This window comes from Bison bison, unplaced genomic scaffold, assembly GCF_000754665.1.
Source record: "Bison bison bison isolate TAMUID 2011002044 unplaced genomic scaffold, Bison_UMD1.0 scf7180017864035, whole genome shotgun sequence".
NCBI classification, from domain to species: domain Eukaryota; kingdom Metazoa; phylum Chordata; class Mammalia; order Artiodactyla; family Bovidae; genus Bison; species Bison bison.
In genome coordinates, this window is record NW_011494607.1 from 16,520,383 (window position 1) to 16,538,318 (window position 17,936).

At 41.5% G+C, this 17,936-nt stretch overlaps 1 protein-coding gene across 1 annotated transcript in view; it reads left to right on the forward strand.

The window, feature by feature from the left end:
* The first annotated feature begins 6,819 nt into the window (after window positions 1-6,819).
* KLHL32 (kelch-like family member 32) overlaps window positions 6,820-17,936 on the forward strand; it is a 217,723-nt gene continuing 206,606 nt past the window's right edge. The window contains exon 1 of the mRNA XM_010834731.1: window positions 6,820-6,902. The gene's annotated coding sequence lies outside the window, so the exon portion shown is untranslated. The remainder of the gene's footprint in view (window positions 6,903-17,936) is intronic.

Below are 17,936 nucleotides of genomic sequence, written 5' to 3' on the forward strand. Positions count from 1 at the left end.
GGTGGGGGTAGGGTGGGGGGCCGGGGGCGAGAACTTCAGTACTCCTTTCCTTTTGGGAACTACTTCTTTCCCATTCCATTCCATATGGTCAAATCCATCCCTCACCACTGCCTCTCCAATCACAAACCACATCATAATGGACTTAGGACCTAGACTGGCTTAATTATAGACTCTCCTGGGAATTTGAATCTTGGCTAGAATGATATTATTTTGGGTTTCTGGTCTTTCAAAGCTTGGCTCTTTGGACTTTCCCTCCCAGCCCTTCTCTATTTACTGAGTCACCAGTGCCCTTCCAAGAAAGTGCATTCTTGCTTAAGTGATTCAGAATCAGTGTCTGCCACTGAAAACAGAATTCAACGAACTGTGACTAATACAGGAGACTCAGCAAAATATTGCAATTGGTTTGTGACCATGGCCAAAAAGAAAAGGAGAAAGTCAGGAAAGAGTATGGAATCAGAGTTGAAAGGGAGAAATCTTGGGTCTTTGTTTACCAAGTGTTGGAAGTATAGGGTCAGTTTATATATGTGTGTGTTTTAGTCTTATATCCTTATCAGGCTTATATGCAGATAGTTATATAGAGGGCTTCCCTGGTGGCTCAGCTGGTAAAGAGTCTGCCTGCAATGCAGGAGACCCAGGTTCTATCCCTTGGTTAGGAAGACCCCTGAAGGAGGAAATGGCAACCCACTCCAGTATTCTTGCCTGGACAATTCCATGGATAGAGAAGCCTGGTGGGCCACAGTCCGGAATCACAAAGAGTCAGACACAGCTGAGTGACTAACAGACCCATAGTTATGTAGTTGCCAGGGTGGCCTGACTGATGTCAGGACTTCCTGACTGCTTGAGATTCACCCCTTTCCACCTGAGCCAGTAAAATGAAAAAATATATTTTTATGTACACATCTCCCTCCTCTCCTCCCACTCTTGCTCTGCTTTTATACAAGTTAGTTCATATTATTCCTATTGATCTTCAACTTGCTTTTTTACATTTAGTAATACACCTTTGACATTAGTGTTTAAAGATCTACTTATTTTTTAAAATAACCACATAGTATCCTAATAATTTGACTTGTCTCCAAATAATGGATTCTAATTCGCTCCACCTGGACCCCCCCCTCTATTTTTTTCTCTTTCCCTGTTTCTTTTGACTATCATGAACATTCTTTTACATAATATTTGCATTTTTAAAAAATTAATTTTTATTGCTGTATAGTTGATTTACAATGTTGTGTTAGCTTCTGCTGTACAGTAACGTGGATCAGTTATACATATACATATATGCACTCCCATATAGGTCATTACAGAGTATGGAGCAGAGTTCCCTATGCTATACAGTAAGTTCTTATTATCTATTTTATATATGATAGTGTGTATATGTCAATCCCCACCTCCCAATTTATGCCCCTGACTTTTCCCCTTGATAACCATAAGTACGTTTTCTATATCTGCGACTCTTTCTGTTTTGTAAATGAGCTCATCTGTACAGTTCTTTCAGATTCCACATATAAACAACATCACGTGATATTTTTCTCTTTCTGACTTCATTCAGTGTGACAATCTCTAGCTCCATCCATGTGGCTGCAAATGGCATTATTTTGTTGCTTTTTATAGCTGAGTAATATTCCATTGTATATATGTACAACTTTTTCTTTATCCACTCCTCTGCTGACGGACATTTATGTTGCTTCCATGTCCTAGCTATTGTAAACAGTGTTGCAATGAACACTGGGGTACATGTTTCTTTTCAAATTATGGTTTTCTCCAGATATATGCCCAGGAGTGAGATTGTTGCATCATGACATAGTATGAGGTTATGTAACGATCTCTATTTTTAGTTTTCTAGGAACCTCCATAATGGCTACATTAATTTACCTTCCCACCAACAGTATAGGATTCCCTTTTCTCTACACCCTGTCCAGCACTTATTGTTTGTAGACAGGGAAGCCTGGTGGGTTACAGTCCATGGGGTTGCAAAGAGTTGGACATGACAACAATTGAACACACACACACACATTATTTTGATGATGGCCATTGTGACCAGTGTGAGGTGATACCCCATTATAGTTTTGATTTGCATTTCTCTAATAGTTCATGATGTTGAGCATCTTTTCATGCACTTTTTGGCCATCTGTATGTTTTCTTTGGAGAAATGTCTACTTAGATCTTCCACCCAGTTTTTCATTTTTCTATAGAGGTAAGTCCTGGAAGAGGTCATGGAGAGGACGTAACCACTGGTTGACTCATGAGATGGACTCAGGCAATTGAAGGCTCCTCATCGCCTCCCTCATTCTTGGAATGCATATTCTGCCCATCTTTCCTACACTGGGAGCTGTTCCAAGGACATAGCCTTGAAAGAATAAAGCATTGTTGAGATTGTCTGAATGACGTGTGTGATGGAACCCCATTAAGGCCTCTATATAAACTTTGAAGGTTCTGGAGGGCAGGTGTAGAGATCTACTCCTGTGTAAGCTCCCTTGTTTATTAAACCAGCCACCTCCCAATCTGGAGTGGTCTGCCTCTTTTTTCAGTCTCTCCTTGCCCTCCATGTATGAGGGGAGTTTGCAAACCAACAGTAACCCCAGGATAAATTCCTAGAAGTAGAATTGCTCTAACAAGAGGAATGTGCATTAAAAAAATGTAAATACAGGCAAGTTGTCATCCAAAGTGTTTGTATCCATGTGCATTCACGTTCTTATTTACCCATTTTCTAACACTGGATATTATAATCTTTTTACATCTTTGTTAATCCGATACATGGAAAAAATTCAATTTATTTTAGAAGTTGCCTCCCCTAATGATGACTAAGAACCCCTTTTGTATTTTGTTTGTACTTATTTAGTAGAGCACTTAGAATATTCTGTCTTGTGGGCAAGGACTATTTTGTGTTCAGAACAGTAAATATTTTCTAAGCATCCATTATGTGTCTACTTGATTATACTGAATTAGGCTAAAAACAACATAAATAACAGTGTTTGGTACCAGATAATGTGGCAGAGAATATAAATATCAAAAATATTAACGGTAAAAGATTTTCCCATGGTATTATTAGTTTTGAGTGACACTAGCTCCCAATACGGAGAAGGCAATGGCACCCCACTCCAGTACTCTTGCCTGGCAAATCCCATGGACGGAGGAGGCTGGTGGGCTGCAGTCCATGGAGTCGCTAAGAGCCGGACATGACTGAGCGACTTCACTTTCACTTTTCACTTTCACGCATTGGAGAAGGAAATGGCAACCCACTCCAGTGTTCTTACCTGGAGAATCCCAGGGACGGGGGAGCCTGGTGGGCTGCTGTCTATGGGGTCGCACAGAGTCAGACACAACTGAAGCGACTTAGCAGCAGCAGCAGCTCCCAATAAGTAGAATGAATTAGCTACAAAATGTACCCAAAAGGTAACTGAATAAATTGAGGTGTTTTGTTAAGCTAGTTATTTTGTATTTTCCACTTGAGAACTACAGAGTATCAGCCAAGAAAAAATCAATTTTGGTTTAGGCATAATTTATAATGATCTGTTTCCCTTGGAAGAATAATTAGAAATTTGGCTCAGCAACTCCTTCATGTCACTACTGGCTTATGACAGAAAACCATGACAGAGGCATTAAGAATGACACTGAGCTCCTCATTCGCTATGGGACAAGGCAACCATGACAGGTGTTTGTTCTGGAGTGGAAACTTATGTCTTATATCACTAGACTGAAACAGGGAAAACATCTAATTATTGACAGTTGAAGCCCTACACTGATCATTCTGTGAAATACATTTTAAGAGCTCAAAATTTTTTTTTGCATAGCTTTTGTGAAGCATTGTTTTAAACTATTTTCTTAACAAAGAGAACTACCATATGTTCAGTTCAGTTCAGTCCAGTTCAGTCGCTCAATCATGTCCAACTCTTTGTGACCCCATGAACCTCAGCACACCAGGCCTCCCTGTCCATCACCAACTTCCAGAGTCCACCCAAACTCATGTCCATTGAGTTGGTGATGCCATCCAACTATCTCATCCTCTGTCGTCCCCTTCTCCTCCTGCCCTCAATCTTTCCCAGCATCAGGGTCTTTTCAAATGAGTCAGTTCTTCGCATCAGGTGGCCAAAGTATTGGAGTTTCAGCTTCAACATCAGTCCTTCCACTGAACACCCAGGACTGATCTCCTTTAGGATGGACTGGTTGGATCTCCTTGCAGTCTAAGGGACTCGCAAGAGTCTTCTCCAACACCACAGTTCAAAAGCATCAATTCTTTGGCGCTCAGCTTTATTTATAGTCCAACTCTCACATCCATACATGACCACTGGAAAAACCATAGCCTTGACTAAACGGACCTTTGTTGGCAAAGTAATGTCTCTGCTTTTTAATATGCTGTCTAGGTTGGTCATAACTTTCCTTCCAAGGAGTAAGCGTCTTTTAATTTCATGGCTGCAATCGGTGCCCAAGGGAGAAACAGTGCCTAAAATCTATTGGTTCTGGTAACAGAGTATATTAGAAAACACACTTGGATTGAGTTTTTACAGCTGTTTAACAAAATGCCAAGTCTTATTTCAGAGAAATAAAATACATCTTAAATTAAAAAACTGTACTTTAAATCAGTCTAAAGGAGGCATTTAGGAGAAAATTGCCCTCTCTGAACTAAACATTTTAATAGACAATATAAATTTTCTTCTTTAAACTTCAATATCTATGCATCAACAATATTAACTGAGCCCCCAATATATGACAGGCATTCTGCTAGCTTATAGGAATACAATGATGAACAAGACAGACTAGGCTTGAGCAGTAAGAAACCCTTCTATAGTCGCACAGGTGGTGAGTTGGTGACATATTTTTTCTCTGTAAATACAGTTATAGTCTTTGCTTTTCTATTTTTTTTTTAATAAATAGCTTCTATTTATTCCAGTGAAGGACAGGGAAGCCTGGCAGGCTTCAGTCCATAGGGTTACAAAGAGTCAGACACGACTTAGCAACCTAGTGACTGAACAATTCTATAAACAAACAGATAATCTAATCATTATGCTATAGATGAGTTTAAATTTTAAGCACCTTCAAAATACTTTACTAATGTTAAGGGAGTGTTGTATTTATTGACACTAAGTCATTGTCAGAATTTAGGTTCAAGTGTGGTTCGACATTTGAACTTCTGGTATAAAATAAGACTTAATGGAAAATGTAAAACTGCTTATGAAAAATTCTAGAAAATGACACTGCACCTAACGTTTGTAACCAGTCTGTCATTCTTCTCCCTCTGCCCATCTTGGTGTCCAGGACTGCTAGACAAGTAGGACTGAGGATCTAAAGTCCAAATTTCAAGACCAATGCAATGAAGCACTGAATGGCCAGAGAGGCTACAAGGGAGTCAGTGTGGATTGAGCAAAAAAAAATTGCTGAACGATTGAGACTAATGAGAATGTTAGGGACACCTCAAATAGATCAGGGCACTGTTTCCTAGCCCAACAGTGGAAGAACCTGCAAGCGAAGAGACTCAACTGTGAAATTCCATCTTCCTAAAAGTTAAATCCTGATCTTCTACAAAACACAGTTTACTTCAATTTAGAGTTTCATTTCACTGTTACATGCACGCATGGTTAAGTCGCTTCAGTCGCTCCTCTGTGGGGATTCTCCAAGCAAGAATACTGGAGTGGGATGCCATGCTCTCCTCCAGGGTATCTTCCCAACCCACAGGTCAAACCTGTGTTTCTGACATCTCCTGTATTGGCAAACGGGTTCTTTACCACTAGCACCTCCTGGGAAGCACCCATTTCACTGTTAACTGGCTGTGTAACTCCATACTGGATAAAATTTTTTCAATTCCAAAGTGTAACACATAATATTTTACCTATCAAAATCATTCACTTTGCTTCTAAGCATGTTTTATACAAAAATGACATGAATCACCCACAAGTGACACCAGAGTGGGCCAGGCCGCAGAAGTTAATGGTGGTATTCCGGGGATGCTGTCTGTTTACAGGTTTGATGCTGGGTTAGCTGCAACCAAATAGGCTTCCATCCAACCCTGGGATCCCCTGTCATTTCTTAAGGTTACTTGAAAGCCCTTTTCAACAGTACCATAAAGTGTATTATTCTAAGGAGGGCCGAGATATAGGTCCTGCAAAGCGGCCACTAGGAAAAGGGGAAATTTGAACTTTACAAGTTAGTTGGGTCGGGGGGAGGGAAGCAGAGGACCAGAGCTCGCGGCTACTGCAAGTTGGGGTCACGGCCATTTGCTCCGGTAGGTCGCTCTCTAGCCCTGGGAGGAAGTCTGGGAGCAGGCAGGCTGGCTCCCGGTGTCTCGGTCGTCGCAGGAGGCAACGCTGCTGAAACGGCAGGCGGTCCAAGCGACCCAGCAGTGGGCAGCGCAGGTGCCAGAAAGCAAGAAAGGTGCAGCACAGGGGAGGTAGACTTCCGGAGAGAGCGGGCGCGCGCTGGCTCTCCTTAGGCAGGGGACGGGGGTGCGCGGCGTGCGCGCCTCGGGATGCTGGGGGTGGGGCGCGCGTGCTCGCCGGGGGCGGGGCGAGCGTGCGCGCTGACTCGCCGGAGGCGCGAGGGGGAGGAGCAGCTTCGCAGTCTGAGCCGCGCGGGTCCGCGGGGGTGCGTTCCCAACCTGACGCTGTCGCCTAGCGCAGAGCTAGCCGGACGCGCCACCCGTAGGGCTGGCTGCTGCTTTTATTTACTAGGAAACACCGTTTCCCTGCGGGAGAGTCGGGGAGCGCGCAGACACACATACACACGCTCGCACACACGTTCACGGATACACATACGCGCACACACACGCTAACGCGCTCGTTCTTCACAACTGCATCCCCAAACCGGCAGAGAAAAGCTACTGCGGTTTCTCTTAACCTCGGCATCGGGCATCGTGGGGCGAAGTACGACCATTGTGTATCAACGAGAGCCAGGTGCCTGCGCTGCCGCCTCGGGTACGTAACCCCGCAGACAGCTCACCCTCTCTCCTCGTTACCTGTTCGGAGTTGGTTCTTCAAACCGGTGGGAGAGGGTGGGAGTCTGCTTGTGAGCCAGTGGGGGCGAGATCAGAGTTGAAATTTCAGGGGCTTTGCAGCCCGTGCAGCTTCTAGCAGCGTCGTCTAGCGGGAGCAGTTACTACTCCCGGTTACTTATTCTACCCACCCCTTAGAGTTGCTGTCCCTTTTCCCCTTCCTCCTGGCCCAAGATGTACTTGGCTCCTTGGTTGCCAAGGAGACTTGCTTAAACATCAGTCTTGGGGCGTCTGTTGAAAGAACTGGTTTCTTAAATAATGCTGTTATTTACTTTGATTTTTTTCAAAAAACAAAACGTACACTGAGGACCATGTGGTAATTTGACACTCGTTAATCTGTATTCAAGCGAAGGGTTCATTCAACTTCAAGAAAAGCGGTAATTGCCCTGTATGAAGTGCTTTAAAAAGGATTCGTCAGAGTGATTTTTCAGCGGATTGTGACTTAAATCATAAATTACTCCCATCTTATAAAGAAAGCTGATTCCAATTAGAATCCCTTCTCCCATTATATGTTGCAGTTCACTCAAGCGTGATTGTGTGATTGTCTTAACATTAAAAAGCAGTAAATGAATTAATTGTGATTCCTCACACAAGGATGATCTTCTGTCGTAAAATGACCAGAACAGGAATGCGTATGTGAATTCTTAATGTAGGGAGATAGCATTCATAACATACATCTTTGCTAACATTTCTGTATTTATGGTATTACTCTTTAAGTACAGTTTTCTGCTCCTCTGCCCTTTTTCTGAGAAGATTCTGTTTTCTTTCAAGTCTCTTATTATTTTTCTTTTGGTGATTAGCAGTAGCCTTTTTTGTTGGAGTATAGTTGCTTTGCAGTGTTGTTTCTGCTACACAGCAAAGTGCATCAGCTATGTGTATACATATATCTCCTCTTATTGGCTTCTGACATACATCTGTATGTATAGATATAGATATAAAATGTGTGCCCTGGCTTAATACACCAGATTCTAAGGTTTTAGAGCTTATATTAACATGTAGAGAGGAAAGAAGCCCAGAAAAGCTTTGAAGATACTTTTGGGTTTTTTCGTGATGGACTGGATCCTTTCCTGGAGCACTGCGTGAGGCCCAGTGAAGAGGTTTGTCTCGCAGGAACCCCTAATAACTGGGCTGTGAGTTTTACCTTGAGGTCTCAGGAGCCTAATGTGAACTTATAACACAGCACTCGGAGAGATCAGCAGTACAGTAGTTAAACTCTGCACTAATTTCATGCCTTCATTACAAACAGAAATAACCACTGGCATTCAACAGTTCATTTTGTTTTCCTTTGATATTTGTTCATCTTTTCTCTCTCCAATTAAATGAGGCCAGGAAATGCATCAGATTCTTTTTATTTAGATTTTAAGCTGTGTCATACAGTGTAATAGTAAGAGAAAGAAGGAAAGCAGTAATAACTGAGGTGGGTAGAGGGGATTTGTGTAACTGACAGGGAGTAAGAAATGAATAATGATGACAAACATTTTACAATTCCAGATTACAGAGTATTTTTGTGCATTTCTATTTTAATCCCCATGACAACCTTGTAGGGTCACGGAATTATCTTCGATTTAAAGCTGAGGGACCTAGACTCAGAGCTAGTGAAGGTCACAGAGCTAGTGAATGGGAAAGCCCTTTTTGGATCCAGGCTCTTTGCCTTTAAGAAAATTCTGTGCTCTGCTTGTCCAGTGTGTGCAGGTGTCTAACAGGTAAGGTAAGGCCAAGGAGGGGGCACGTGGGTGAGGGGGGTTGTGGACTGTGACCTCTGGAACCTTATGTGCCCCTCTAAATGGGGCAGCTCTTACTGGCCTGTTGCTGGTTGCCACCCTGGCTCTAAAACGTTCTTGTTTTTTCAAGAAAAAAAGTAACTTCCAGCTTTTTTTTTTTTTGAAGTATCTTTAATTTAAAAGGGCTTCCCTGGTGGCTTAGACAGTAAAGAATCTGCCTGCAATGCAGGAGACCTGGGTTGGATTCCTGGGTTGGGAAGATCCCCTGGATAAGGAAATGGCAACTCACTCCAGTATTCTTGCCTGGAGAACTTCAGGGACAGAGGAGCCTGGTTGCAAAAAGTCGGACACGACTGAGTGACTAACACTTAATTTAAAACACTGTAAGGACTGCTTTAAAAATATATCTGGGCCACAAGTGGTCTGGAGCCTACTGGTTTGCTGTCCATAACTACTGAAGTCTCATTCAATTTAAAACTGTTTTTCTATAATAGAATACTAATGTAAACAAATACATCCATTATTATGAGAGTGATTAAGAGTTTCTTGATTTTGATACTAAAATCTCTAGCAAAATTGCTCAACATCCAATAAACAGGTCCAAGTTTGTTTCTGAGGATTCCTTGGTCTCTTTCTTATACCTCAGAGAAAGTGAAAGAGCATGCAGTGCTCCGGAGGAAGAATTTTTGAATCTGGTGAAACAAAATCATTTATAGTTTAAAATGTTTCATGCTCCTAATTTAATTTATTCTGCATACAGAACAAGTCGGTTGGTTACTTGTTGTTGTAGGAAGAGGTAGAATGAAAACTTGAACAGAAAAAAAGAGCATCCTGAACCTTTCAGTGAAAAGTTCCTTTTAAGGATTTACGTTGCTGCTGGTAAGTCACTTCAGTCGTGTCCGACTCTGTGCGACCCCATAGACGGCAGCCCACCAGGCTTCCCTGTCCCTGGGATTCTCCAGGCAAGAACACTGCAGTGGGTTGCCATTTCCTTCTCCAATACATGAAAGTGAAAAGTCAAAGTGAAGTCGCTCAGTTGTGTCCGACTCTAGCGACCCCACGGACTGCAGCCCACCAGACTCCTCCGTCCGTGTGATTTGCCAGGCAAGAGTACTGGAGTGGGGTGCCATTGCCTTCTCTGAAGGATTTACGTTACTAGTTAGCTAAAACCTACCACAAAATATTGCAAGATTCCAAAGGAACAAATGTAAATGGAAACTCAAAGAGACATTTGATTTTAGGACCCTGGCAGAGAAAATTCTGTTTACTCCTTAATTAATCTTATAATGAAGCCAGTATTTTTGAGAGGCTGCCACTTTCTCATATGTCTACCAAAATTACAGAGATGTCCGTAGACTTCATCAAGGCAGACCTGGTGGTCAGAAAGGAGTGGTATTTTATTTCCATCATTTCTTTTGTGGATCCAAATAAGGTCTCATTAAAAAAGAAAAAGCCAGCATTTGGACAGTAGCTTCTGATAGTTCTGTCATTCTAAAATTACTCTCTTGAAGGAGGCTTTAGTGATAAATAAGTGAATTTCAGTTTTCAGTTCTTGAAAGTGTGTTGCACATGGAGTAAAGAGTCAGGCAGATATTAGTCAGTACTAATAAAACAAAGTCCTGGCTGGGAGATAAAGATTCAAAGCAAACAAGCATATTGTTCCTGGAAGCTTTTACTTTTACAGCCCCTTCTACATGCAAACTGCTTTCCATGTTGTCTTCATAACATCCCTATAAAATGAGCATGTTATTTCTGTTTGACCATTGAACAAGATTATTTGAAGTTAAATTGGACCAATGAAAGAAAACCCTAAACCTCAACAACACTCCTCACTTGACACCCTCACTTCTCTGCCAGTTTCCTGATGGGTGTTATAGATATGCACATAATGTTGGTTCTGAGGCAGTTGTGTGTTAAATGCTATGACAGAGATACAGAATTCCACAGAAACACAGATATGAGAAAAATCTTAAAACTTCTGATTCTGGAGGTCAGGTAAGTCCTGTGTAGAAGAATTAGTGCCAGACCTTGATGGCTTTGTGGGTCTGATTATAGTAAATGAAGATCCCTTTAGCTGTCGAAAGATGGAAGGTTCTGCCAGACAGTCATTTGGAATTGTTCATTGAGAGGATAATGTACATGATGTTTGATATTGATGAGCTCATCATTGTAGCTGAAGGGATGATGCAAGATGTAGGCAGAGATATTGTCTCCAAATGGAATGCAGCAAGAAGAACTGGGGATATAGAGAGGGTGTGGGGGAAATCGAGTCGGTGAATAAGACCAAGAGGGTAGTTGTAGACATAGAGAGAATCCAGAGAGTGTAGTACTGATTGTTCAAAAAGAGTGAACCTAAGGCAAAGGATGAACCAAGTATCATGATCTCTATACAGAGTCTGGTACATGGCAAATACTGGTTAACTACAATGGTGTGTCTGCATTCTTAACATCCAACATCTGGCACATAATTTCCTCTCATATTATCACTTTTCTATTGGAAAGGAACATTTATAAATATTTTGTTGTTCAGTCACTCAGTCATGTCCAGCTCTTTGTAACCTCATGGACTGTAGCACGCCAGGCTTCCCTGTCCTTCACCATCTCCCAGAGCTTGCTCAAACTCATGTCCATTGAGTCAGTGATGCCATCCAACCGTCTTGTCCTCTGTCATCCCCTTCCCTTCCTGCCTTCAATCTTTCCCAGCATCAGGGTCTTTTCTAATGAGTCATCTCTTTGCATCGGATGGCCAAAGTATTGGAGCTTCATCTTCAGCATCAGTCCTTCCAATGAATATTCAGGGCTGATTTCCTTTAGGATTGACTGGTTTGATCTTCTTGCAGTCCACGGAACTCTTCAAGAGTCTTCTCCAACACCACAGTTCAAAAGCATCAATTCTTTGATGCTCAGCCTTCTTTATGGTCCAATTCTCACATCCATACATGACTACTGGAAAAAACATAGCTTTGACTAGATGGACCTTTGTTGGCAAAGTTATAGATATTTTATATGAATGCAATTAGAATGAACAAATATTTGAATTTTTAAAAATGGGAAAGAGATTGTGAAAATTAGATGAGAAAAGGCATTTATTAGTGTAAATATCAGTATAAACATCATAGGCTTAAAGATTAGAAAGACTCTTGCAAATAGAGATTTTAATGTTAGGTACATCTTTTATGAAGTCTCATTTCATATCTGTGGGATAAGTGAGGAGAAAAGTGAGGAGAAATGTATGGTGTGTTAGCTGTTTGGAAATCTATACTCACACTCAGAGAGAAGCCTTTAGTGACAGATAAATGTACTCTGTTCTTGATCCTGCTTGGTTCAACTTTTTGTTACTTGACTGAAGTATGAAAAAAATGTGACAAGGGAAAGTTAGATTCGAATTCAAGTACTAGATCTGGAATGACTGGGTGGGAGAACTCCTGTTAGAATGATGGGCACAAAGTAACAGGGTGAAATCAAAGAGAAAACATGACATAGCCAGCTAGAGTCTAGCGCTGAGGACATTTGGCTTGTCAGGAGTTCACTTTGAAGTTGGAGGGATTTTAATTCCAGTCAAGTACAATATAAGCCAATGTGATGATTTGCTCTTCACAGATATATTTGGCAAGTAATGGAAAATATTATGAACAGGTGATGTTAGGAGCCCTTCTTTCAGGCTTCAGTAGAGTGCTGACTCAGTAGTTGTGGCACACACCAGCTTAGCTGCACCGTGGCATGTGATATCTTCTGGGACCAGGGACCAAACCCACATCCCCTGCCTTGGCACCAGGAGAATCCCCTTCCCTCTTATTAAATGGAGCTTTTGGTGACAGTGGAGACAGACCTGGTTCTGTCTCTGTGTCAGGCAGTGCATTACACCCGCTTCCCTCCTTCTATATCTGATTTGTGTTATCTGAGAATTTCTTCCAGTTTGGAGACTAGAACTTGAGAATTTATCCCAGAACACCCTCTTATTGGGAATTAATAGTTGAAATTAATTTTGTTCATGTATTTCCTGGTTCTGTCCTTCTGATGGGGTCCTTCATGCTCATACCCTACTTGCCAAGATCTTTACCTAGGAGGTAGAAGAAGCACTCAGCTCTCTTTGTCTTTCTTTTGTCTTGTTTCATATGCACATTGTGATGCATTAATGCATTTAGCTTAACTTGATTTAGACATATGGTGCTGTAAATCTTGGTAAGATTTTAAAAAGAACTATGTATAAAAAAATAACAGTTTTGCAAACCTGACTTGGAGTCAGATTAGTTCTGCATATGGTGAAAGCGCGGAAAGCTGTGAATTTGCCTAACGACGTTTTGCAGGGTTGGAATTACTGACTGAGAAGATGATTTTTAAATGAAGAAGGAAAATCTTTGGCAGTTTTCATCGACTCTTGACTTACTCCTACATGTTTATTTGAGGTATAATATATTCTGCTTTCTATGCCAGATGAGTTAGTTCCAGTTACTTAGAAGCAGGACTTTCCTATAATCCCTCTACTCCGCAGCACAGCCTGTCTGGCTTACAGGATATTGTTCGAGTAAGTAGTCCCATCCCGGATGATTGCTTCAGTGGGAACACAGTCACTGCTAATGGGACAGATGCCAAGAGCAGTGGAGGAGGCATTTTGTAATTGTTTTTATGACGTGAGTTCTGGTGCCTCATTGTAAATCATTATTTAGAAATCTTATTATTTATAGATTTTAGTTCTTCCAGTTCTTGTGCATTGTCTGTACAAAGTAGCGTGACACAGCCTTGGAGCCCGGATTCAAATGGTCAACCTGACACTTCTTGGCTCTGTGATCTTGGTACTGGCTCTGGGATCGAGCTACATATCTATCTCCCCTCAATCTCATTTTCCTCATCTGTAAAATGGGAACTCTATTACGCTGATAACCGGACTATTCTGAGACTAAATAGGATATGTGTAGTAAACATCTAGCACAATGCCTGGTGCATAATAAAATCTCAGTACTCACTAATTCCTTCCCTTTGCCTCCCCTTCGCTGCCTACCTTTTCTTTCCTCAACATGAGGGTAGAATTCACTTAAATTTTATATTCTGTTAGTATATAAAAGGCTTCCCCGATAGCTCAGTTGGTAAAGAATCTGTCTGCAATGCAGGAGACCTTGGTTCGATTCCTGAGTTGGGAAGATCCGCTGGAGAAGAAATAGGCTACCCACTCCAGTATTCTGGCCTGGAGAATTCCATGGACTATAGTCCATGGGGTCGCAAAGAGTTAGACACTGCTGAGTGACTTTCACAGTATATAAAATGTCTTAATCTGGTCCATCAGCCTTAAGAGAGTTTGAGTGAGCAGTGGACTGCTTAGGTGTTGGGGTTATGTCTGTCAGAGGCTTTGGCAAGCCTCCCCTCTCTTTTCCACTGTTCCTGGAGCCACAGGGAAAAAGAGGGAGCGTCAGTTTTCCCCACAGAGGCAACTCACTGGGACTTTATTTTAGGATCTCTTCAGGGGACCCCCTCTGTGGAAGCACAAAGCTGCCTCTTGTGTCCCCTGTGGATTAGTAACAGCAGCACCTAGTATCTGGTGGGTACAGACCTCTTACCATTTCTGTGAGGTCAAGTTCTTGCTGCCAACATCTTTCTATTCAACCTGGGGTTTCCCTTCATGCTGAATTATGTAAATTTTATGAAAAGGTCAAGAGCTCCCCAGGCTCAAAGAAAAAAACTCCTCAAATTCACTTTCAAGTCAGATAGGATTAAAGTCTTCCTGAAGAGAATACTTTCTAAAAGTTAAATCTTTTTTTTTTTTTCCTTTTTCCTCTGTACCACTTTTTGTCCCCTCTCCCTTGCCCCTGCCAAGCAAGTCCTCATCTTCACAAATGGCAGAGTGATCTTCCTCTTTTTTTGGATATCGTTAGATTCTCTGACAACCTAGAAGCACATATGAGGTTAGTGTGTCCTGAATTCTTTCGAGGTTATCCCCCAGCTCACAGGCCTGAGGTAACTCAGGAAGCAGTGGGGGCTACTGGCAGCCTACCATACTGGTGACTTTTGTAGTATTAATAACAAAAAATATTTATAGAACAGTAGCATGAGCAGTAATTTTAGGAAACTATACACCCCATGGATTCAGTGGACATGAATTGGAGCAAACTTTGGGAGATAGTCAGTGGCAGGGAAGCCTGGTGTGCTGCAGTCTATGGGGTCACAAAGAGTCAGTTATGACTTAGCGACTGAACAACAAAATACCAAGCTAAGTTCTGTTTTTATCATACAGTGAATTATAGAGCATTTCATTTACAGAAAAGGCTGTTTCTTGTGCTACATGTGTCATTTGAGAAACATGCACATTTAAGAAACTCATACATATATGCATGTATATGTGTATGTATTTGTTTCGGTGTTTCTTTAAATATGTTGCAATTTAATAATTCAAATATATATTTAATAGTAAGTAGCATCAATTTAGATACCTAAAATAAGGGCTTAGGGAATTTGTTCATGCTGAATTTGTGATCGTTTGTCAAAGACAGAATATCCTTTACCTATTTCTTTACTCTCTAAGAAGCCAGAAGAGAATATAGTAAAATTTTTAAAAAGATTCAGTATGTAGTAGATATTAATTACAGTGAGGTGTGAATTCCAGGATGAAAAATATGGTAGCCAAGATGATATCAGTACCAGATCTTGTGTTTGCATCCAATTCAGATACTAACAAAGTTCTAAAATCATACTGCTAAGGAAAAAGAGCCTTTAAATATGAGCATATTCTCAACCACTTCCCAAGTGACAGCTGTGGTTATTATTTTAGAGATTCATGTTCATAATTGAGGTAGATATCCAAATGGAAGAGGTTTATTTTGATAGAGTCTCTCATTGACTTGCATCCTCATCTGTTCTGTCTGACATTCCCTGAAAGAGACTTAAAAAAAAAAAAAAAGATGCTGTTTTTGTGATAGGCAGTAGTATAGATGTAACCCAGTAACCCCTCAACAGCAAAGATTCACTAGTCTTTCTCAGACTGATATCTTTGAGCTGATATGGCTGATTTTTTTTTTTAAAGAATACAGAGCCTAAAGAATTATGGAATGAAAGTTTTGGTTTTTCCTTCTATGGAAACATTAACTACAGTCTGATTTAATTTGGGCACAGCTTATCGTCTTTAGCTTTAGGTCAAAGCTGTTTATCATTTCCTGAAGGTATTTCATAGCATCTAGAGATAGGGCTTCCCAATTGACCAAATATCATTTGAGAAACTCATGCACAGTCCTTAGGCCTTTCTACACAGCATTTAACTTCACTTTTTACTGAAACTCTATAATTTGTGAATGTGTCATCCATAGGGTTTTATGGTTAAAATTTTCTTAACTTGTCATATTTCACAGAGTTGTCAACGTGTGATTCCTGTTTCATGTTGTTCTATCAATATTGCCCTCCAGAAGTCTGTAAATTATAGTCATTGCATATTATTAATTGCTTTAAAATGGAATATTTTTAATGCATGTAACTGCCAAGGGGTTTGTAGATGTGGGTGGAACTCTTTGACCAGCACCATCTCTCTTTGTGGCTGAATGTCTGGTAAGCATGGAATTGGGACAAGAGGAGTCAGTACATGGTTCAGCTACATAGTAGCATCAGCGGTATGTATTGCTTTTGTAAATGAGGACATACTTTGCCCTTGGACCTAATGGGGCATGAAATTCCCAGATCTCCTCAATATGTGCCTTGTTTACTGTGTTCTTCTTTTCAGGCACTGTATTCTTAGAGTTCTTCTACTTCCTCTATGCTGACCCCATTTTGGAAAATATCAATATTCTGTGATTGCTTCAGAATTTTGTTGCTGTCATTCTTTGCTCATGTGCAAACTTGCAGTGCCTCAATCTGCAGCTATTGGTATACTGTTCCTTTTGTGTATTTATGTGTTGATTGATGAAGAGACAGAGGCAAGGATGAAAGAGGACCTCTTGTATCTCAGCATTAAATGAGCCCATTAAGAGGGTTGGACAGTAACCAATGAGGACCAAGATATTTAAGAAGCCCAGATATCACTGACTCAAGAACTTTTTTAGTTCTCTTCTCTTCTTATCTGGAACCTCATGGTTGGCCTTTCTAAATGGTGGCAAAGCACATATCAGTATCTTAGCCAGGAAAGAGAATCTCACAAGAATCAGCCATATTTCCCTCCCAGGCCAGCTCCCAGGCTTTCTGAGGGCAGTGCCAGTATTGACAAGGCCTCTTCTTGAGGCTGCTTTTACCTGTGTTTGCTTGGGTCCCAGGGCAGAACGAAAATCCTTCACTGATCATATTTCCGTACATGAGGTGAGGCATAGTGAGGTGGATCAGGAGGGCAGAGGCCCTCGGAGTCAGAGTGTTCTTGTTTCCAGCTCTGCCAGGGGAGCTCTGTGCCCGAGTCTCCTTCTTTATAAACTGGGATAATAGAATCATGAGAACAAAATTGGATGTTTTTTAAAAGCTCTGTTTATAAAAAAAAAAAAAAAAGAGCTGTATTATTGGCTTGTTTGGTTGTTCTGGAACCTTGCTTTAGAAAATCATACTTGATCACTGTTCTGCAAGTAAGTCCAGCCCTAATGTTGCAACGAGGCTGATCCTCAGAAGGACCTGAAGTTGTTTTAAAAATACAGATTCCTGGAATCTCTATATTTTTTTGTATTGTAAGCTATGTTGGTTGCTTAGGCTCAGTGTATTAGGACACCTTTCCTGAGTGATTCTCATGGTGGGCCTAATCCCAGAGCTGCAGGTCAAAAGCACAGGGACCTGGTCACACTCTGCTCCTGTTCCTGGCTCCCAAGGACCCACCGGGCCCCCTGGATCTGGGCCTCGGTTTTCTTTTCATTCACATTTAACAAAAAATAACACAGCAAATAAGTCCTGAGTCACAATGCTCTCTGGATACTCAATCGGCATTTAAACGTTGCAGGCAATGCTTTACTAAACAAGTGCCCTGGATGAGAGTGGTTATGTGTGATTAATATCTCCACTGCTGAAACAGAATTTAGGATTTTAAACTCAGATTTCAGAGAAGGCAATGGCACCCCACTCCAGTACTTTTGCCTGGAAAATCCCATGGACAGAGGAGCCTGGAAGGCTTCAGTCCATGGGGTTGCTAGAGTCGGACACGACTGAGTGACTTCATTTTGACTTTTCACTTTCATGCATTGGAGAAGGAAATGGCAACCCACTCCAGTGTTCTTGCCTGGAGAATCCCAGGGACGGGGGAGCCTGGTAGGCTGCCGTCTATGGGGTCGCACAGAGTCTGACACGACTGA